The sequence below is a fragment of the Rhipicephalus microplus genome, chromosome X (genome assembly GCF_043290135.1).
Source record: "Rhipicephalus microplus isolate Deutch F79 chromosome X, USDA_Rmic, whole genome shotgun sequence".
Classification (NCBI taxonomy): domain Eukaryota; kingdom Metazoa; phylum Arthropoda; class Arachnida; order Ixodida; family Ixodidae; genus Rhipicephalus; species Rhipicephalus microplus.
The window spans coordinates 460,188,445-460,211,443 of record NC_134710.1 but is presented as its reverse complement, the minus strand read 5'-3'; the positions used below and the strand labels follow the sequence as shown (position 1 = coordinate 460,211,443).

The 22,999-nt window shown below is 45.5% G+C and overlaps 1 protein-coding gene across 6 annotated transcripts in view; it reads left to right on the top strand.

Annotated features, from left to right (window-relative positions):
* LOC119160839 (uncharacterized) overlaps positions 1-22,999 on the top strand; it is a 274,511-nt gene that overhangs the window by 39,687 nt on the left and 211,825 nt on the right. The window lies entirely within an intron of this gene.

The window sequence follows — 22,999 nt, the reverse complement described above, 5'->3', positions numbered from 1 at the left end:
CGACTAACGCGATTGGCAGGATTTCGTTGCAAGGTGGCCAAGGTGCGTAAAAAGAAACTTCCTCTGCGTATTTCTGATTTAAAAGCTGACAAAAGCTGGTATTCGTAATAACAGGTAATTCTTAAATTTCTATGTTTTGCAAATATTGAAGCACTGTGTGCGTTATAGGATACACCTTCAATGCACCGCAAGGCCTTTTTTTTTGTAACACGACCAGGTTCTTTAGAGATGCTTTAGAGCCTGTAGAGCAGACCAGATGACAATAGTGTAAATGTGAAGAAAAAATAGCATTGTACACTAATATTTTTTGTTTCACAGGTAGTATGTTCTGGCATCGACGCAACACACCTCGAACTTTACAAAGTTTGTGACTAATGTGTTCTGCATGGTAATTCCATGCCATGTGTTCGTAAAAATGGACACCGAGAGTTTTAACTGCTTGACAAAGTTTAATTTCAACGTTAATAATTATTAGTTTGTGAGACGTTTCAAATGACCTGGCTTTCGCACGGAACAGTACAGCCTTGCTTTTAGAGCAATTATAGTGTAGAGAATTTTCCTGAGTCCAGGCATATATTTTATTTAGTATTTCATTAGCAGAAACAATGAGGTCATCAGCCGTTCTCCTCCAAAAATACACTAGTATCGTCCGCGTAGATTACATATTTTACAGAGCTATCAATACGTACAATATTGATTGATTGATACACAATGTTTCCTATTAGATAAGTAGCTTCTCATTAAAGCTAAAACGGTACCGCGAACTTCATAACAGTAAAGATTTTCTAGCAAAATATCATGGTTCATTCTATCGAAAGCTTTCGAGAAATGTAGAAATATTCCTAGGGTAAGTTTTTTTTGCTTTTATAATTCTTAAAATCAATTCCTTTTGGTATAAGACACTTTCGGTTGAGATGCCTGACTGAAAACCGAACTGTAAGGACGTAATATTGTTGTGTTTATTAAAGAAATTTGATAACCGAATGAAAATAGGTTTTTCACACCCCTTAGAGAAAAGTGGTAAAATCAAAATCGGTCTGTAGTTTCCTAAATTGCTTTTTTTCCCACCTTTACATGTAACCGTTACTTTAGCGTTTTTCATTCTCTGAGGAAACAGCCCTGTGGTGAACACGAGATTATAACTGTACTAAGCAGGCGCATATGAGATCTAAAATGTATATTATAGGTTCTAATTTTAAAGCAATCTATGTCCTCGCTTTTACTCAATTTGAAATGCTGAAAAATGCTTTGACCTCTTGCGCGTCTGTAGGATTTGCAAACGCAGAATTATTTAAAGCACAAGGCAAATAACCTGATGAATCACAATTATGACTACTGTCAAGTAGGGAGGTAAAGTACTCGTTAAATTTGTTTGCTAGTACTGCACCCTTGTATATTTTATTTTCGATAACCAGCTCACTAATATCATTAGACACTTGCTTGGTAGATATAATAGCATTAAGTTTTTTCTATAAATGCTTAGAAACGGTGACACCGTCAAACATTTTGAAGTGATAATCGCGTTTAGCTTGTTTTTTTAGTTTAGTGAGTTTATTTCTGTATACTTTAAAAGCTTTAAATTTATCCGGGTCTCGCTTTATCAGAAACTTTTGATACAACCTAGTTTTTTCTTCTATCATATTGAGTATTTCGGAAGAAATCCAAGGTTTGCGCGCCCGTTTTGGTCTGCTTAAAGCTTTGTAAGTAAAATGTTTTTTTACACACTGAACATAGAGTATCAATAAAACAATCATAAGCAATATCAGCAGAAGAACTAAATAGAACGTTGTTCCAATTGAGAGTTCTAATTTGCTCTCTAAAAGAAGATAGCATTCGCAGATTAATTTGTTGAAAGTGAACGGCAGGAAGGATTTGACTCCTTACACTGGTGATGTTTTGACCTTTAAGCCCCCCTGGCAGAGGCAACACACCCCTTTTGTCCCGGCTTCTCGTAGACTGTACCTTTAGACTGACCCACCCAAGAGAAATCGGCAGTCGCCTTTCCCTATACCCCCCTCTCTAGATCTTCGTCTTTGCCATCATTTTTTGTCTTTCCTGTCTTCTTCTTTCTTCCTTTTACTTTCAACTTTCCTGGCGGTGAAGCTTAACCCTGTGCGATTTTCCTACTATGATCTAGGTGCATTGGGTTATAGTGGTGTTGTACGACTGGCGTGGGCAAGTTTTAGTAAATACAAACTTGTTGCATCCCCCCATTTGGTTCCAAGGTGGGTGGTTGCCAACGCTGCTGAGTAAAAATGAAACCGGCATGCATAGAGCATTATCTTTAACAATTATACCGGCTTCAAGAGGGCCTGCACTAATGATAAAAACTTTTTCAACAGGCCGATAGAAACATTTATTCACTTTCATGTCATCCACTGTAAGAAAACTGGAAAGCTAGCCAGGGGCCGTCTCTCTCTGTAGTTTCCAGGTCTCTTACTGAAACTCTTGGGGCTGGATACAAGGCAGCCGAAATGGCTAGCAGAGATCTCCTCCTCGTAGTTCGAGACAAAGAACAATATAAATAGCTAGACGGTCTCAACTTTTGGTGGCATACCGATCACTATAACAACAGACAGATCAATGAACACAACTCCCGGAGTGGTATCTGACACAAAAATACTTGACCTGACCAATACTGACCTGTTGGAGGGTTGAAAGAACCAAAATTTGACCAATGTACAGAGAAATATTATCAAAAGAGACAGCAAGAAATCACCAATGAAACACTTATTACTTCCAGTAAGTTGCATAAAATCATTCAAACAGGGTACACGAAGACCAATTTCAAGCCATACATTCCAAACTCCCACCGTTGCTTCCAACGCAAGGTATGGCCATGGCTCTAAAAGGTGGCGTGGTCGCCAGACTTGTGCGCAATGTGGAGCCCTGAGTCACGTGTCTGAGAACTGCAGAGCAGCCGCACTGCGTAAACTGTCACGGAAACCTTGCCGCATATTCGTGTTCCTGTACGTATTGGAAGGAAGAAAAGGGGATAATAACGCTAAAGGCGCAATAAAATATTTCCTTTAATGAAGCGAGAAAAATGGTCTCACCAATCTGTGGCACAACATATGCTCATGTGGCGCGTCAGAGGGCACCGCTGCACCAGCCCTCACCACTTCCATGGCCCGCACATAACGAGCCGGTGATTATGGCACCTTCCCCGAATGGCTGTAGTCCAGACTACTCCGCCTACTCCCGAACAGAGACCGGAGACTCCAGGGTCCTCAGGTCTCAAGGCCTCGCCTCACAAGGTGAGGCCCGGAATACGAACTACAGCTCGCCCGTGCGGGCGTCTAGCGCCTCCAAGGAGGCAATAGATACGTTGGTACACTCGGTGCCGAAAGAGCGGCGTGGCTTCTTAGAGCGTGGCAAGAAAACAAAAAAAGCTGATAACGAGGTCTCGCGACGGCCCTGTTACTTGAATTCAAACTTCCTGCACAAACAGTTGCTCGATGTTCGTACACACAGCACTACTTCACTTTCACCATATGGAATATCATAGACCCTCTCAGGAACCTTGACGATGTCCAAAAACTTTCACACGAACACTCACGAAAAGTGCTTTGTGTACAAAAGTACACTTGAATATAAGACACATTAACTTTCTACGTAAATACTCTATTTTCTGAAAGAACCGTTATGATGCCTTGACATCATCCGGAGGTGTTGCCATCTTAGTGAATCAAGGGATTGTAAGCACAAACTTTCAAGTGCTAACATTCCTTGAGGCAGTGTCTGTTCAAGCTGTGCTTTTCGGCTAAGTTGTCACAATTCGCACTCTTTACGTACCTCAGAGCTGTCACCTACAAAAACATGACTTCGAGTCCTTAATCGACCAACTGCCGGAGCCTTATGTTCTTCTTGGAGGTTTGAATGCGCATAGCAGGCTATGGGGTTACTCTTGTTGTCATGCCCGAGGCCTATTAATTGATCAGTTTCTTCTTTTCCAGCACGTCTCCTGAATCAAATAGCACCAACCTATTATGACGTTGCTAACAATACCTATTCCTCGATAGACCTAAGCATAGTATCTCCATCGCTTGTGCCCCTACTCCACAGTAAGTAATCACTAATCCCTACGGAAGTGACCATTTTCTCGTAGTTTTGAGCACATCTACATCAACTGAATGTCCACCACAGGTTGCCAAATCGATATTAGGCAAAGCCGGCTGGGAACAGTTTTAAACCATCGTTATCTTACGTTGGCGGGACAAACGTACTTTGTAAATCCATGCTGCTGTCAACTACTTCCCAGCATTTTTGATTGCTTCATCAAGAAAATGCATCTCGCAAACGAATGGCACCCTGGAAAACGACATGTGCCATGGTTTAACTTGGAGTGCCGAAATGCGCGCAAGCAGCAAAACAGTGTGGAAGTTGCTTCGGAACTCGCCGATAGCCCAAAGTCTTGACATCTTCAAGAAATTGTCTCAGCGCAGGATAACGCGTCGGCAGGCTAGAAGAGAACCCAGGCAGAGGTTTTAATCAGGGATCGATTCATATATACAGAAGGCTGAACCCTGGAACATGGTTGATAAGGTCGGAGGAAGACAAGTTCACACACTCCCACTCGTAAACGCAGAGGGTGACACCTTGAAAGATCAGGCGAACTTTTTTGGCACGCACTTAAAGCGGGTGTCCAGCGTATCACACTGTACTGGTGCTTTCCAAAAATGCAGAACAAAACTAGAAAAGCAAAAACTCGAACACAAATGTGCAAGATACGACGCGTACAACGAAGCTTTCAGCTTAGCTGAGCTCCAAACATCACTGAACTCCTGCAGGGATTCCGCTTCGGGTTCGGACCGTGTGGTGTATAAACGTTAAAAAAAAACCTACCAATAGAAACGCAAAAAAAACGCTTACTTTGAGTGTACAATGGTATCTGCTTCTCTGGCGCTATTCCAATTCTTGGAAAGAGGTCATTGTTATTCCTTATTTGAAACAGGTCAAGAAATGTTCTTGTGTTTCGAGGTATAGGCCTATTGCACTCGCAAGCTGCCTGTGCAAACTTTTCAAAAAAAATGTTAAACGGCTGACTTGTACATTTCCCTGAGAGAAACAGCTTGCTTGACCACTTCTAGTGAGGGTCTCGAGAGGGTTGGTACACCAACGACCAGCGTGTACGCATTGAGGCACAGATCAGAGATACTTTAGTTCACAAGCTATACTTCCTTTATGTGTTCCTCGATATCGAAAAGGCATATGATACAACATGGCACTTTGAAATATCGAGTGACCTGTCCCACCTTGGCGTGTGTGGCACAATGCTTACCAAATAGGACATTTCGTGGCCGAGTGAGCAGCGTTCTTTCCCAATTTGTCAAAGAAAGAGGCACACCGTGAGGTGGTGTACTCAGTTGGACACTTTTTATTATCAAAATGGATTCTTTGCGCTTGTGCATTCCTCGCAATATGTTTTATTGCATATATGTCGACGACTTCCAGCTTGGTTTTAAGTCTTGTAATCTGGTCATGTGTGAGCAGCAGGTTCAGCTTGGTTTGAACATAGGTTCTAATTGTGCAGAAGAAAACTGGGGCCGACTGAGTCGAAAGAAAACGACGTGCGCCTTGTTCTCCAGGAAGAGAGGCATTCATTTCGAACCCGATATTGAACTGCAGGGCAACGTCTTTTTGTTAGTACTGTCACAAGTCCCGTTAATTCGAGGGCGATCGCCGGGCTAATTCCAAGGGCCGAAGTATCGGCCCCCCGAACCGCACCACGAAAGCGTAGACAATTAAGAAGTGGTCCTTTTTGGCGTGCCAGCGGACGCCGGCTGTGGCCCAAAGAACAGGTCAGAGCCGAGAGTCGATCATCAAAACAAAATTATATTCTCAATAATGGCAGGTCGAAAACAATACACAAGAATGCACACTCCACAATAGTTGCATACAATATGTCACCAATCAAACAACGTACTACACAGTACAATCAGCCACACTCGAAACAACGGACCCAGACAACAATAGGCACTACGATGCAGTCGCATGCATTGAACAACCAAGACACCTAAAGACTAAAGAGTTCGAAAACTTATTCAGTCCAAAGTTCTTAAAACAAATGTCTGGATGATACTCACCCGAGAATCACTCACTCAAAGTCCAGCGTTGTTGTCTTCCGCTGCCCCCGAAGTTTCTCTTCCAGGAAACCTCGCGTCTTCAATTGACCACTCTCAAAGCTTCAAACTTCTTCGCTGGAAACAAGTCGGCTTCAAACACGCAGCTGTTTCCACGCGTCTTCACTCGATAGCGGTAAACACACACTCTTGCCTGTAGCTCGAGTCGTCACCCCTCAGGTGGAAATCATCCTCTCCTGCTTTGTCTCTACGGACAAAACCTTCGCCGACTCCACGGCGGAATCCCTACGCGCTCTGGCGCTAACTTCCGTCTTCTCCTGATCTCACGTCTCGGCTGCTCGATTAAATACCTTCCACGCGAGATTCCAAAAAGTTCTCATCATTTCGTCGGCGCGATGCGCAGCGAAGGCTAGGGGAAAGGTCGAGACGATACGAGGGCCGTCCGCGACGGATGACTCAACCCGGCATCACCACGCCCCTTTCCATCTAGAAATTTCGAGTGCTTGCTCGGCCGCCGATGTGGGGTGAGGAGGTTCATCGGCGAACCCACGCTTCCGAGGGGAGAGGCGCGCGCCCGAAGAGTCTTTGGATGTTTGTTTTCTTTTTTTTTATTGTTGACCTCGCGGAGTCACTCTGGCGCTTCGTCGCGAGAATTTGGTGGCGCGCCCTTTCTGAGCGCTCGTTTTGTGACAAGTACAAAACAGAAATTATTAGGCCTAATCTTGGACACAGATTAGGTCTAAGAACTTTCATTGTGATGCCATACATGTCCACCCTCATACCACACATCAAGTATTTGAAAAACAAGTGCATAAAATCCATGAACATTCCAAAAGTGTCATGCACTACGTAGAGAAGGGATAAGAAGTATTTAATGAATTTGTGTAAAAGCCTCAAACGTACCAGCTAGGACTATGGAGCCATAGCAGATCAGTCTACGACACCTAATGTTACATGTCTTTTACATGTTAGATGTCTTTTAAATACTTTCACAATCTGAATGCAGACGAGAATCGCCCATCACATTCCAGAATTGACATTACAGGCCTTGCTGTGTTAGAAAAACGGCCTTCTATAAGAGAGCCCTCTACTCGCACCGTGTGAGGGGCCTAGCGAAGGAAACTGGTGTGCCTTTCGTACACCGCTTGATGGCTCCTGCAGTGTGCCTGCCACTCTGGCAGTGGCACGCGATAGATTGTGACGAGTCTTTTTTGGAGGTTATGAAGCATGCACCAATTGCACATAGCCAGACATACTTCCTTGAACTACAGCATAAATACAGATGTCCTGAATTCTTTACGGATGCTTCAAAGCCTAAAACTTTTGCTTCGTACGCAGCCGATGGCCCATCCTTTTCGGAAGCCGGCGCTCTGCACTCTGATACAAGCATTTTCACTGGCGGAGCTTATGCAATACTTGCGGCTGTAAACACATTAAGCAAATAAAGCTACAGAAGGCAATAATATATACAGATTCCTTAAGCGTAGTAAAAGCTCTGAAAACACCTAAAAAGCACAAAAACCCTGTTCTTGTCTCGCTTTATTCACTCCTATGCACAGTGTACTCATCCATGCAGCCGGCTGTAGTCTGCTGCGTGCAAGGACATCGCGAAATACAAGGCAACGTTCTGGTGGATCGGCTAGCTGGATCCGCCAACGAAACAGCTACCAGTACATCGATACCATTTCCTGCACTCGACTTGATACCTTTTAAAAAACAAAAGCTCAGAGGTCATTGGCAGAGTACATGGGATACACAAACAATAATAAACAGCACCTTATCAAGCCGCAACTTGGTCATTGGCCGCCATCATCAAAATCACGCCACACAAATGTACTACTTACAAAACTAAGAGCAGGACTAAATACACTACACATTGATTTCTTTTGTCTGGTGGTGATACACCTTTGTGCGATAGATGTGGAGACGCACTCGCCGTACTTCACATTTTAGTCCAGTGTAAACAATTAGAAACGCTGAGAAAAGAACCCTTTCCATTCCCTACCGGCAACAGATACCACTTCATCCTGCAAATTTTGTTGGTAGGGAACCACTTTCCACACGTAAATCGTTGTTGCCTTTGTTTAGAGAAGTTGGTACTTTTCATGTAGTATAATCTAGCATCCTGTAGCACGATTTCTCCAGAGAGGTTCCACGGCGGTCACAACACTAAATAAGGCACTTGCCTCACGATCCTTGGATACAAGGATGTGAACAAACGAGGCACTTGTGCTAATGCCATGCATGTCTACCTTAGCATTTTATAATCACAAACATTCGCCATTTATTGCCACTACACACTTTCATCACATGGTCATAATTTTGTTATTTCCATGCTTTTACCCGCTCAAGGGCGAGGACTTTGAACGCCCTTAAAAAGCCGCTGCTCACAATTATTGTCCACATCTCTAGACCCATGAGCTGGCGCTCTTTCGCCATCAAATGGCCCTCGCGCCAGGAAACGCCAAACATCATTAACGTAGCGATGGTTTGCAAACATGTTAAGCCGTCGTTACTTGCACTGCAAGCATCATGCAGCTGCTTGAACAAAACACAAAAATTTCACTTCTCATTAGGAAGCACTTTTGTCACAGCCATGATCAGACTCTAACAGTGCGCTATTCTCTGCACATTGATGTTGCCGGCTTCTTCAGCGCAAATAAAACAAGGATATGGAAACGAATACAAGCTTACGCTTTTCTCAACGTCAGAACTGCGAAAATTTCTTGATCAACTTCGTTCGGGTGGCAACAGTGAAGTTTAGGAGAAGTTACCGCGGGCTGCAGCCGTAACGGCATAGTTTGTTGCTCTAACGATTTCACTTCGCTGGTCGAGCTCGAGCGTGTTGGCTGCTTGCAGCGCTTTGTAATATGCACTTTCATTGGGATACAATCTATGCAAAAGAAATAGTATGCTTTTATTGTGAGCTCGCTGAAGGATATTATACAATAATACAATCAAAGTGACTTAGCATGAAAAAAACCTTAACGCAGTACGGGAAGTGAAGTGCAACTCTCTGCTCGTGAGCTAGCAGCTTATCGTTCGTCATCGCTGTCATTCTTAGCACATTGGCAACCATCTACGTCCAGTGAAAAATCCTCGATGACAAGACGGTTTCTTTTAACATCACTGCTGAATGTAATCTGAGGAATTAACTCCGCCAAACGCCCCGCAGGGGCGCCTGTGAAAGCAGGCGTTTGGTGTGTAGCGACACCACGGACCCGAGCTGACGGGGGGTTTCGACTCCCTCCCACGCCTAGCCGTGCGTGGCTTTGCCGTGTCCGGGGAAAAGGGGATCTTAGGGGTTGAGCCAATGCTGGGTGATTGGACCGTTAAGGCCCCCTAACGGCGGCAACACACCCCTTTGGCCCCGGCTTCACGTACACGGCACCCCTGGGCTTACCCACCAAGGGGAAATCGGCAGTCACCTTTTCCTTTCTCTCTCTCCCTACATCTTCGTTTTTATCTCACTTTTTATCTGTCCTGTCCTCTAGTCTCTTCCGTTTACTTCCAAACTTCCTGGCGGCTAGGGTTAACCCTGTGCAAATAGCCTACCTAGGCCTAGGCGCATTGGGTTATAGTGGCGTTGTACGGCTGGCGTCTGCAGGTTTTAGCATGTGCAAACTTGTAGCGTCCCCTCGTTGGGCTCCGTGGTGGGTGGCCGCCAACTCTGCTGAACAAAAATAAGACAGGCATGTATGGAGCATTCCCCCTACTGTCTGATCGTACCGGCTTAAAGCGGGTACGCACCGATGATATAAATTTTTTCAACCAGCCAAAAGAAACATTTCCCTACTTCCATGTCATTCACAGCGAGAAAACCGGAAAGCAAGCCAGGACAGTATTTCCATTCGTAGTTGCCAGGTGTCTTACTGAAACTTTCGGGGCTGAATACAAAATAACCAAAATGGCTAGCGGAGACCTTCTCCTCGAAATTCGGGACAAAGAACAATTTGTAAAGCTAGACAGCCTCTCAATATTTGGTGACATACCGATAACCGTAACACCACACAGATATATGAACATAACTCGCGGAATGGTATCTGACGCAGACTTACTTGAACTGACCGAAACTGAACTTTTGGAGGGGTGGAAGAGTGAAAATGACACTAATGTACAGAGAATTATCATCAAAAGAGATAATAAGCAAACACCGACAAAACACTTAATACTCACGTTTGCATCCAGTAAACTACCAGAATCTATTCAAACAGGGTACACGAAGACATCTATCAGGCCGTATATACCAAACCCTCGTCGTTGCTTCCAATGCCAGAGGTATGGCCATGGCTCTAAAACCTGTCGTGGTCGCCAGACTTGTGCACAATGTGGAGTCCTAGGCCACGCGTCTGACAACTGCAAACAACCGCCACACTGTGTAAACCGCGAAGGAAACCAGGCCGCATATTCACGCTCCTGCACATACTGGCAAAAGAAAAAGAAATAAATACGTTGAAGGTGAAGGAGAATATTTCATTTCAGGAAGCACGGCGAAGAGTAGCACCTTTCTATGGACCTACATACGCTGATGTGGCGCTTCAGGGGGCACCACCGCAAAAGCCCTCGCCACTCCTTCGGCCCGCGCATACCGAGCCGGTGGTTGTGCCACCTGCCCCCAAGGCGGCTGTAGCCCAGGCTACACCGCCTACTCCCGAACAGAGACCGGAGACTCCAGAGTCTTCGGGCCTCAAGGCCTCCCCTCACCAGGCGAGGCCCAAAATCCGAACTAACAGCCCGCACGTGCGGGCATCCAGTGCCTCCGAGGAGGCAATGGATACGTCGGCACCCTTGGTGCCGAAAGAGCGGCGTGGCTCCTTGGAGCACGCCAAGAAAACAAAAAAGCAAATAACAGGGCCTGGTGACGGCCCTGTTAAGTGAGCTCAAACTCCCCGTCTAAACAGCCACTCGCTTTTCGTACACACAGCATTAATTTACATTCACCATGAACACTCAAATTATACAATGGAACGTCAGGGGCCTTCTCAGAAACCTTGACGACATCCAAGAACCCTTACACGAACACTCACCAAAAGTGCTGTGTGTACAAGAAACACACCTTAATTCAAAACACAAATTTTCTTCGTAAATACGTTATTTTCCGAAAGGACCGTGTTGATGCCATGACATCATCCGGAGGTGTTGCCATCATAGTGAATCAAGGAATTGCATGCACACACATAACTCTCCAAACATCCCTTGAGGCAGTGGCTGTTCGAGCAGTTCTTTTTGATAAACTGATCAGTCTGCACTATTTACATTCCTCCTAGCTATCAGCTGCAAAAACGTGATTAACAATGAACTTCCGAAACTTTATGTTCTCCTTGGAGACTTTAATGCGCAGAGCAGGCTATGGGGTGACTCTCGGTATTACGCGCGAGGTCGACTTATTGAACAGTTCCTTCTCTCGTCGAGCGCGTGTCTCCTAAATCGAAAAGAACCATAATCTCGCTAATAACATCTACTTATCCTTAGACCTAAGAATAGTATCTCTATCTCTTGTGCCTCTACTCCAGTGGAAAGTCGTCAGTAATCTGTACGGAAGTGACCACTTCCCCGTAGTTTTGAGCACAACTACAGTAACTGAGTGCCCATCACGTGTTCCCAAGTGGCTCATAAACAGAGCCAACAGAGAACATTTTTATACCATCGCTCGTCTACGTTGGAATGACATATGTACTTTAAACATTGATGTTGCTGTCAACTACTTCACAGCGTTTTTGAATGATGCTGCGACAAAATGCATCCCACAAACAAATGGACACCCTGGAAAACGGCGTGGGCCATGGTGGAACTTTGAATGCTGAAACGCGCGCAAACAGCAAAACAGAGCTTGAAGGTTGCTTCGGAACTCGCTGACAGCCAAAAATCTTGACACCTTCTAGAAAATAAAGTCTCAAGGCAGAAGAACGCGTTGGCAGGCCAGAAAAGAAAGCTGGCAGAAGTTTTTGTCAGAAATCAATTCATACACACAGGAGGCTAAAGTCTGGAACATGGTCGGTAGGATTGCAGAAAAACAAGCACACACACTTCCGCTCGTAAACACTCGGGGTGATACCTTGGAAGATCAGACAAACTTCCTCGGTGCACACTTCGAACAGGTGTCCAGCTCGTCCCACTATACTGACACTTTCCAAAAATACAGAACAAGAATAGAAAACCAGAAACTCGAACAAAAATGCACTAGATACGAGGCATATAACCAAGCTTTCAGTCTAGCTGAGCTCCGAACATCCCTAAACTCCTGCAGTGTTTTTGCCCCCGGCTCTAACCGCGTGGTGTAAGAAATGTTAAAAAAACCTACCAATCGAAACACGAAAAACCTTACTTTATACAATGCTATCTGGTTTTCTGCCACTATCCCTACCTCCTGGAAACAGGCTATTATTATTCCCATTTTGAAAGAGGGCAAGGACCCTTCCTTAGCTTCGAGTTATAAGCCTATTGCATTTACAAGCTGCTTGTGCAAAGTCTTCGAAAAAAATGATAAACTGCCAACTTGTACATATCCTTGAAACAAACAATTTGCTCGACCCATTTCAGTGCGGGTTTCGAGAGAGTAGATCCACCACAGACGATCTTGTTTGTATCGAGGCACAGATCAGACACGCCTTCGTCCATAAACAATATTTTCTCTGTGTTCCTCGATATCGAAAAGGCTTAGGATGCAACATGGCGTTTTCTAATTCTAATAGACCTGTCTCACCTTAGCGTGCGCTGAAGAATGTTTCACATAATCGAAAGTTACCTGTCAAACCGGACATTTCGTGTCCGAGTGGACAGCGTTCTTTCCCTAACAATTGTCCAGGAAACAGGCGTGCCGCAAGGTGGTTTACTTAGCTGCACACTTTTTCTCCACAAAATGAATTCTTTGCGCTTGTCTATCCCTCGCAATATGTGTTATTGTACATACGTCAATGACGTCCAGCTTGGCTTTGCCCCGCCGAGGTGGTCTAGTGGCTAAGGTACTCGGCTGCTGACCCGCAGGTCGCGGGTTCAAATCCCGGCTGCAGCGGCTGCATTTCCGATGGAGGCAGAAATGTTGTAGGCCCGTGTGCTCAGATTTGGGTGCACGTTAAAGAACCCCAGGTGGTCGAAATTTCCGGAGCCCTCCACTACGGCGTCTCTCATAATCATATAGTGGTTTCGGAACGTTAAACCCCACAAATCATCAATCAAGTCCAGCTTGGCTTTAGATCTTGCAATCTGGCAATGTGTGAGCGGCAGGTTCCATTAGGTTTAAACAAGGTCTCCAAATGGGCAAACAAAAACGGATTCCGACTGAACCCACAAAAAAGCACGTGTGTCTTGTTGTCCCGAAAGAGAGGCATGCACTCAGAACACGACGTTGAACTGAACGGTCAATGTCTGTCTGTTAATGCGGAGCATAAATTCTTAGGATTAATCTTGGACAACACGTTGACCTTCGTACCGCACATCAAGTCTTTAAAAACAAAATGTTTAAAAGCCATGAATGTTTTAAGTGTTGTTACGTACTACGTAGAGTAGTGACAGGGAATGTCTCATGAACCTGTATAGAAGCCTCATTTGCCAACGCTTACATTATGGGGCCGTTGTTTATCAGTCTGCTACTCAAAGTGCTTTGAAGATGCTGCATCCCGTGCACCATTTGGGCATCCGCCTTTCTACGGGTGCTTTTCGCACCAGCCCTGTAGAAAACATTTACGTTAGTCAAATGAATGGTTGCTTCATCTACAACGAACTTACATGCCCTTTGTATGTTTTCCTAAAGTGAAAGCAGACAAAAAGCACCCCTCATACTCAATTATTAATGATTTGCCGAGCTATATTATGTTTCAAAACAGGCCTTTGATGAGGCAGCCCTTCTCAGTTCGCCTGAAGGGTATAGCTGAGGAAACTGAAGTGTCACTTGAACACAGTTTAATGGCTCCTGTAGCAAACCCACCACCGTGGCAGTGGCAGACTATAGACTGCGATGTGTCTTTTCTAGAAGTTACAAAACATGCACCTATTGCCCATATGCGAAACTACTTCCTGGAACATAAATACACACGTCCTGTGTTCTTCACAGATGCCTCCAAGTCTAACTCCTCTACGTCCTACGCTGCTGTCGGCCCATCATTTTCGGATGCTGGCCCTCTACATCCAGACACAATTATATTCACAGCGGATGCTTACGCGATACTTGTGGCGGCTAAACACAACAAGCCATCACAAATACAAAAAGCAGTAATCTGTACGGACTCCCTCAGTGTGGTAACGGCTCTGCACAGTCTCAAAAAAACAAAAAACTTTGTCCTCGTCTCACTTTACTCTACTTTATGCACACTATACACACTCAAACAACATGTTGGAGTGTGGTCGGTGCCAGGGCACCGTGAGATCCAAGGCAACGTGATGGCGGATCAGCTTGCTGCATCCGTCCACGAAATCAGTTTCACTACACCAATGTCGATCCCGCCTCTTGATCTTAAGCCGTCTCTCTATCGAAAGCTCGGGAACTACTGGCAGAGCAAGTGGGATAGACACACACAAAACAAGCTACACGTTATCAAGCCACACCTTGGCTTGATAACGTGTAGCTTGGCCACCAGTATCGAAGTCACGTCTAACAGAGGTAACATTAACAAGGCTCAGGATAGGACACACATACACGACACACACATATCTTTTGTCCGGTGGCGATCCACCATTTTGTGACAGATGTGGTGAAGCATTAACGGTCTTACATATGTTAATCCAGTGCAAAGAGTTGGAAACTCTAAGAAAACAACATTTTCCACTACCCTACTGACAACATACCTTTTCACCCTGCAATGTTCGTCGGTAGGAAACCGCTTTTCAGTCATAAATCATTGTTAACGTTTTTAAAAGAAATTCATAGTTTTCATATCATACACCCGGGCATTCTTTAGCACGACCTCTGCAGAGAGGTTTTTTCTGAGGTGGCTACACAAGAAAGCACTTGCCTCGCAGCCCTTGGACGCAAGGGCGCTGATGAGGCACTTGTGCTAGTGCCAAATATTTTTACGCTTTTCTATTATCAAAACCTTTGTCACTCTTTTTACTATGCCTATCACGTCAGTCATGTTTTTAATACTCATGTTGTTACTCGCATTATCGCGAGGAATTGTAAGTCCCCTACACAACCACGCAACATATCATTGTCCACATCTCTATACTCATTGAAATGGCGCTCTTTGGCCATCAAATGGCTCTTGCGCCATAAAGCGCCACACATCATCATCATCATCACTCTGCCAAACGACTTCGGTAGCACCAACAAAGCGTCATTCACCACGCACACGCACGGCGTCGCTCGCCACGTTTACCTGGGGGTTTGGAGATCATTTCGCTCGGATACCCGACAAGAAAGAAAACGCTTGCAGTGTGCTGCCATCTATCAACGAAGAATAAAAACTAGCGCTGCAGTGTAGGCCAAGGTTTGAAAGTGCAAATCGGGAGCCTGCGCTACTTTCTGCGTACAATGGCTGTTATGAGATTCATACAATACAAAAACACTGAAAATGCTATACGCACGTAAAAGAAGGCGAGTTTTAACTGAAATTGTCAGACGTCAAGATTTAACTATCTAAAGTGGCTGCAAAAATTATCGCGAAACCAATATGTGTACTCTGCGGGCTATAAGCGAAAACGAGTTGCCACGTATTTTCACAAAAACTTTGCGTCTCGCAAAAACGAATCAGATTTATTGTGTCACAGACGGTCCGGTATATTCACTCACGCACGAAACATACGAAGCGGTTTGTGTTCGTCTCTCGCTAGCGCGTCAACACTGCGGCTATAACCGCTAAACGAAGCAGCATTAGGAGCGTCTGTCTACTGGTCATCCTTGAGAGGACGTTCCTGAATTCCGCTAGGTGGCGCGACAGTCTATGAACAGTGTGAATAGTCGCCAAGAGAGATGCAAGAGGGGTGTGCTGTGTCCATCGTCGCTGCTGAATTGCGGAGTGCCCGGCATTTCTTTCCATTCATGGCGATTTTGCGCTTGTAAGCCTCGAGTACCTCCAATATCTCGTCCGACTCGCGAATGCTAGCGAAAGCAACCTTTTGCTTACAGCTTGATGAGATATGACCATCCTCTTCAAAAGTGTAGCATACAATGGCCGTTTTGATTCAAAACCTCGAGCGGTGTCGACGCGTTCCCTCGCACTTGTTCATGACTCAGGTGCATCTCCTGGCTTTCCCCTTTTCTTTTATTGTTATACGCTCCCTGACTGAATTCGTCAAGCGGTGGAGCCATCTTTTGTGCTATATTTTGAGTAACAAGTGACCTTGACGAGTCCCTCTTTTCTTCTCTATCCTCTGGATCCAACTGAAAACTCCTTCGCCTGTATTACTTATAAGCTAGCTCATCAGCTTTGCAAATATCTGTTTATTTCATTCTGTCCTGCAGTCAGAGCCTGGCCTCTTCAGATAACATTCGATAGCATTGCTCAAAGGCCACACAAACAAGCAACCTGTCGTGGTTACCGTAAGCATTCGTACATCTAAGCCAATCTTTCAAATTATATGTAAGCTAGTACACAAACTCTGTGTATGAATCACTGCACCTTTTTGGTTGCCGAAACCACTGCCGAAACTCATCGGCACACAAGCGGTACTTATGATGGAGGGCAGATTTGGCCTTAGCGTAGTCATCAGTCTTCTTTATACAACCGCGCGATTGCTTCCGCGGCCTTTCCCGTAATGATTGACACAAGCTTCTGAGACTAGACACCTTCATCTATGCCGAATTTCTCGCACGTGTGCCCAAAGTTCACAACAAAATTGCGATGACTCCACCCGCCCTAAATAACACGATCAGATCTTGTATTCTCTGTCTAGGCATTTAATCTCGCAGTGATAGTGGACTAGACTGCGCAGAGGTTATGTGAATCTCCTCAAGTTCTAGCTGTTTTATTTTTAAGAGAATGCTCACGCTGTTCTCGCCTCCTCAGCATCCTCGTGTTTGCGCTTTTGATGCTCCTCAGCCTCCTGCTGTCTTGTTTTCATAGCCTCTTCTAGCTCCTCCTCAGTTATTCTCTGCTCTTCCAGCATCAAGAATATTTCCTTTATGTCTTGTCCTTGAAACTAAAACAACCATCTCCGCACAAACGTCGAGAATGTCTGGCACTCTGAACTTCTCCATTGTATGTCGCGACTCGTGCACGTTTCTTTCTGAATGAACTGTGTTTCAGAAACTAGATTCTTCGACGTGAAGACAGTCGAGAACCAGCCAAACATTAGCACCTAATCATCCAAAAGAACACAATTGGCTACTTTGTGCTAATGGGGTTTGGCGTCAGAAAGATGAACATCAGGCCCTCACCCAACCAAAGTGGGTGACTTCGGTCATCTCGTCGGTACTGTCGAGTGGTCTCGTTGGTGTCTTTGCATCTGCAAGGATCCGCTCCAACTTTCCAGCCGTTGAAGCCGAGGTAGCGGGTCCCAGAGCAGCAAAACGTTGACAGGGTAGCGTATCCCAAAGGTGCCAACCACTGTTATGAATTCAGTGTGTTGGATGGTAGTGGTAGCTCAGAGCGGCGAGCAGCCGAACGGACGTAGCTGAAGCCTTCACCCACGGTTGAAATAGTGAGGCAATCGTTTTGAAAACAGCGACCTTTACTACAGCAAGTTATAATTAGTACAGAGCCTGCAAGCACGACGACGTCGGCTGGGGCAAAATTTTCAAACATCGGGCTGGCACGTCCCGAAATAACGTTTCGGTATTTTCTCTGACTGCATGTAGCTCGGCAGAGGAGGCAAAGCCTTCCTCGGAACTGCATGTGGATCGGCACAGGAGGCGAAGCCTTCCCAGGAACTGCATGTGAATCGACAGAGAAGGTGAAACCTTCCCTGGAACTGCATGATGATCGGCAGAGGAGGCGAAGCCTTCCCTGGTACTGCATGTGGATCAGCAGAGAAGGTGAAGCTTTCCCCGGAACTATACGCGGCTCGCTGCCGTTTGCGTGGAAGGTGGCGCTGGGAGGGAGAAGAGTTCGCCAGAACTGCGCTTGTTTTCGTGGGAAGAAGCGCTCCCGAAGGAGATAATGCCTCTGGCATAACAACCCAAAGGTCGCAGGTTTTACCCTGCAATGGCAGCCGAATTTCAATACATGCGATACGGTAGAGGCCCTATGTAGTGCATCTCTATTCAACTTAAAAGCAACAGATGGTCCAAATATTCGAAACCCTTCATTATGGCATCCTTCATAACTATATCGTAGTTTTGGGGCCTAACACCTCGGATAATAGTTCAAACCTACTTATACATTCATTCATTCAATGACATAAGGTGGGGGATTACAGCAAAATATAAATGGTGGGAAGTACACAGAATTCGCAAAGAATAAATGCGTACGTGGGAAGGCGATGGTTACAAAAACGCTTTTCAAAGCGCACTAAAAGAAATTCATAGATGAGCTCTAGCATGGCCCCTTGAGTTCTTTTTGTTGTTATCGTTTGAAATTGTTCTCTTTTCTTCTCCACATATAATGATTTACTTCGACGCGTAGGAATGTTGGGACTGCTATTTGAAAGTGAAAAACTCAGCTTACCTATCATCGCATGTCACGCTCATTAAAGCGAAACAGTGTGCATCGACGACCGTCAGTGATAAACCAAAAACACAATATGGTGTGAAACTCCTGCATGCGTATATACGTATGCCACAGGTGTCGTTTTGTGCTGTGCATATGTGCTTACGCTCATTGTGTGCACTATTTTGAGCATCATATTAATAATAATAGTAATAATACACGAAAACAGCGCCTTTATAACTGTTTTTAAAGATCTGCGACCAATGAGATAGTCGTGTTGCATTAGAGTGGTATCGCGCGTCAATGGCTTCACTTGCCTGACCGTCATCAGTCGCATTGGTTAGACCGCAACGTGGTCAGTTGTGCTTGTGGGCGCACCCACGTTTTTAGCACTTCCACTTTCTTCATTGGAACATATGACAGGCTACCGACCCAACAGAAATTCGAAGAGCATCGGAACACGTCGCCACCTTATACGACACGATGCAAAGGACAAAGGCGATTGGTTGACGCAACGCATTGGGTAAAGACTGAGACGTCAAATAAAGTCGCCTGCATTCATAGCACTGCACGCACTATCAGCCAAAGTTCCAACATCCTGCGAAAAGGGAGGTGTAAAGGGCACTTTGTAAAATCACATGTTGAAAATTCTGCCAACCCCGCGATTCATATGACGTTATGAGAAAGCGCCTTGTGGCGGTCCCAATTTGTGTGCCTCGATGTTTTGGACTCTCCTTTCAACATTGCGCCAATTTTTGAACAGGGTGATGCTGCCACACCACCATTTTGTGGGCACTGCTCTTTCTTCGCTTCTCAGTGAAGCCGCCATAGAGAAGTGAGGTGGCATGAGCCCCGTGCCAGAATACTTTAGGTGAGCGAACTACGGCACTATCTGCCGCCCGATGAAGTTCCACTTAGCAAGGAGCCCGAGGGATGGCGCTACAAACTTTGCCCCGGCTCTCCCCCTTTTCGATGTTGGAAAGCCCCGCGGCGTAGGAAAGTAGCGGCGCTCATTTATCGTCACCATAGTACCCTCGCTGCGCAGTCAACCTCCTCGCTTTTCACTCCCTCATTCACTGCGCCGCTCTAAACGTATCGCGTGGCTGTTACCACGTGATAACCTGGTATTCCCGCATTTGCAAACTGTCACCCACGTGCTGGATGTACTTTGCGGAGGTCGCCAGAAGTGCGCCATAATCCTCAGTCCGGCGGGCCATCTATCGGCATGCGGCAAACCAGAACATAATCGGTCCCTCCCGCCAAGCCCTCGCTCGGTGCGCTTTGCTCACGTAACGTATTATTGCACCGTGACCATGAGCACAAGTATGGAAACCATGCAATTGTAGACACTGCAATGAACTCATATTTTTGCGAAGAAAACGCACATCAACGCAACCTATTTTGAATAAGGGTGCCTCGAAATAAGTGCTTCCTCACCCGGAAACAGTGTGGTCACAGGCTTTGTCCAGTTGAGCGCCACAAGTTATTACCTTGGATGCCGCGTCTTCTTGAGATCACGTGTTCACAATAAATACACACGTGTGAAAAGTCGCAAATATAAAAAAATAAGGCGTATACTAGGCGTCAGCCGTAGCATGGTTCTGACGCAGTTGTTGCCCCCCTAAATCCTACCTATTCTTTGAACCAAGCACTACACCTTCGCTGTAACAATTTATTGATTGATATAAGGAGTTTAACGTCCCAAAACCCCCATATCATTATGAGAGACGCCGTAATAGAGGGCTCCGAAAATTTCGACAACCTGTGGTTCTTTAACATGCACGACGATCTGAGCACATAGGCCTACAACAATTCCGCCTCCTTCGCTGTAACCAGGCCATTCGTTCTCAGTGATGAAAGTGCTCCAAACCACTCCATAAGAGGAGTGCTACTCCATGCAGCTCCTAGTCATCGTGTTTCTTAGTCTGCTCCAAACTTCTTCCAAAATGGTATTGGGAAATGAAAAACAATGAACGTAGACTGCGCGATCATTCAATGAAGGTTTCGATTTCTTCGCAGGCTTACCTGTGCCTGGGGAAAAGAAAATCTTGGGGGTTGAGTCGACGCAGTATGATTAGACCTTTAAGGCACCCCGGCTGAAGTAACGCACCCCTTTGGCACCGGCTTCACGCAGATGGCTTGCCTGGGCTGACCCTGGCAGCAGAAATCAGAAGTCGTCTTTTCACGCCTCTCTCTCACTTCTCATCTTAAGCACCCCGTTTCACCTTTTTATTTTTACAGTCTACTTTTTTCTGCAGCCTGCTTATGTTCTTGCTAGCGGAAGGATTAACCCTTTGTGGATGTGCAGTCTTCGTGATGCCCTGTTAGGTTATAGCGGCGTTGTACAACTGTCGTTTGCCGGATTTGCCCAGCATCTACTGCAATGTCACCTGATTTGGACAGTGGTGAGTGGCTGGCGGCGCTGTCAAACCTAAATCACCTGTTAGGATATGTGCATACTCTTTCAAGACAGATCGTATGCTGAAAAGTTTACGCGCGCAAGCAGCGATCAACTTTTTTGCAAGTACCAACGAACATTTTCCTGAATATCACATAGTACATAGTGAACAGTCGGGTGGAAAAGCCAGCACTCGTAAGTTTTTGTAGCATGAAACTTAACAGAGCAACTTGGGCGTGCCTACAAGGCCTCTAAGATAGCAAGCGGTTACTTCCTGCTTGAACTGGGAGACAGAAACCAATATGATACCCTCCTAAATCTGAAATGCATTGGAAACATCTCTATCAGTCTGTCCACATAGGTCTATGAATGCCATTAGATGTGTTGTGTTCGACGAAGAACTTCTTTTACCCCACTGAAGCTGAGCTTCCCGATAGTTGGAAAAAGCGAAAGTTTGTAAATGGTCAAGGACTAAATACGAGAAGTGAGAACAGAGAAAAAGCAATAAAACACACTAGTTTTACATTTGAAGCAAGTGAATTTCCAGAACGTACAAAAACAGGATACACCAAAAACTGAATGAGGCAACGCTTATCGAACCGGCGAAGGTGCTTTGTCAACAGTACAGTCTTGGCTCCCTTATTTGCCGAGGGCAATACACGTGTGGCAAATGTGCATCAAAAGACCACACCTCCAAAAACTGCAATTCTGCATGTCGCTCTGTGAACTGCGGTGGTGACCACCCAGCATACTCTCGGATCATGTCAAGCATGAAAGAAGGAAAATGATATACTACATTGAAAGTGACAGAAAGCATCTTATTCAGGCTAGATATGAAGAGGTGCTCACCCTTCTACAGCTCACCCAACGATGATGTGGCGCGCAAGGTGGCAGCAGCGCACCAGCCTCTTCGACTTGCCCGGCCCACGCGTAGTGAGCCGATGGCTGTGGCGGCTGCCCCCGAGATGGCAGTAGTTCAGTATATTCCGCTAACTTGTGAACAGGAACCGAAAACTCCAGGGTCGTCAGGAAGAAGCTCTCGCCACACCAGGCGAGACTCCAAACTCGAACTAAAGACAAACATGTGCGGTCTTCTACTGCCTTTGAAGAGGCAAAGAACAACGGTACATCTAATGCCGCAACACTGGCACAGTTCTCTGGACCATGCCATAAAAACAAAAAAGCCAATAATGGGGCCGGACAAAGGTCCTGCCTCTTGAACCCTAAATACACTCAGTACTTTCTTAAAGTACACACAGCACCAATCTATACTCGTCATGCAGACACAAATACTGCAGTAGAATATCCGAGGCCTTTTTTGAAACCTCGATGCCTACGACTGCTCTACAAAATAAATTCAAAAGTGCTGTGTGTACAAGAGGCCCACTTCAAACCAAAACACACACTTTGCATGAAATTACATCATTTTTCGAAGGGATTCAGATGATTCCATGCCATCATCCGGGGGTGTAGGTGTTATAGTAGTGTAGGTATAGTATAGTGCAGTTGAAGGCGTTATAGGAATAGCATGTACACATTTACCTCTTCAAACTTCCCTTAAGGCAGTGGTTGTTCGAGCCGTCATCTTCTATAAACTCATCACAATCTGCTCTGTCTGCATACCTCCACACCACAACCTACAAGTTTATGAATTCCAGTCCCCAACAGATTAGCTACCAACACCTTATGTATTCTTTGGCGGCTTCGATGCAGATAGCAGTCTCTGGGAATACCTTTTTTGCGATACGTGAGGACTTTCAGTTTAACTATTCCCTTTCTCTTCTGCCCCGTGTCTTCAGAATCGGACAGTCCCAACATATCACAGCCTTGCAAATAGAACATTTTGATCCATTGATCTCGGCGTGTCATCTCCCTCTCCTCTTCCCTTGTTTCACTAGGAAGTTACTGGGAAGGCCTATGAAAGTGACCACTTCTCAAGGATTCTAAACGCACCATCAGCAAATTCATGTCCCCCATACGTTCGCAAATGGCCGACT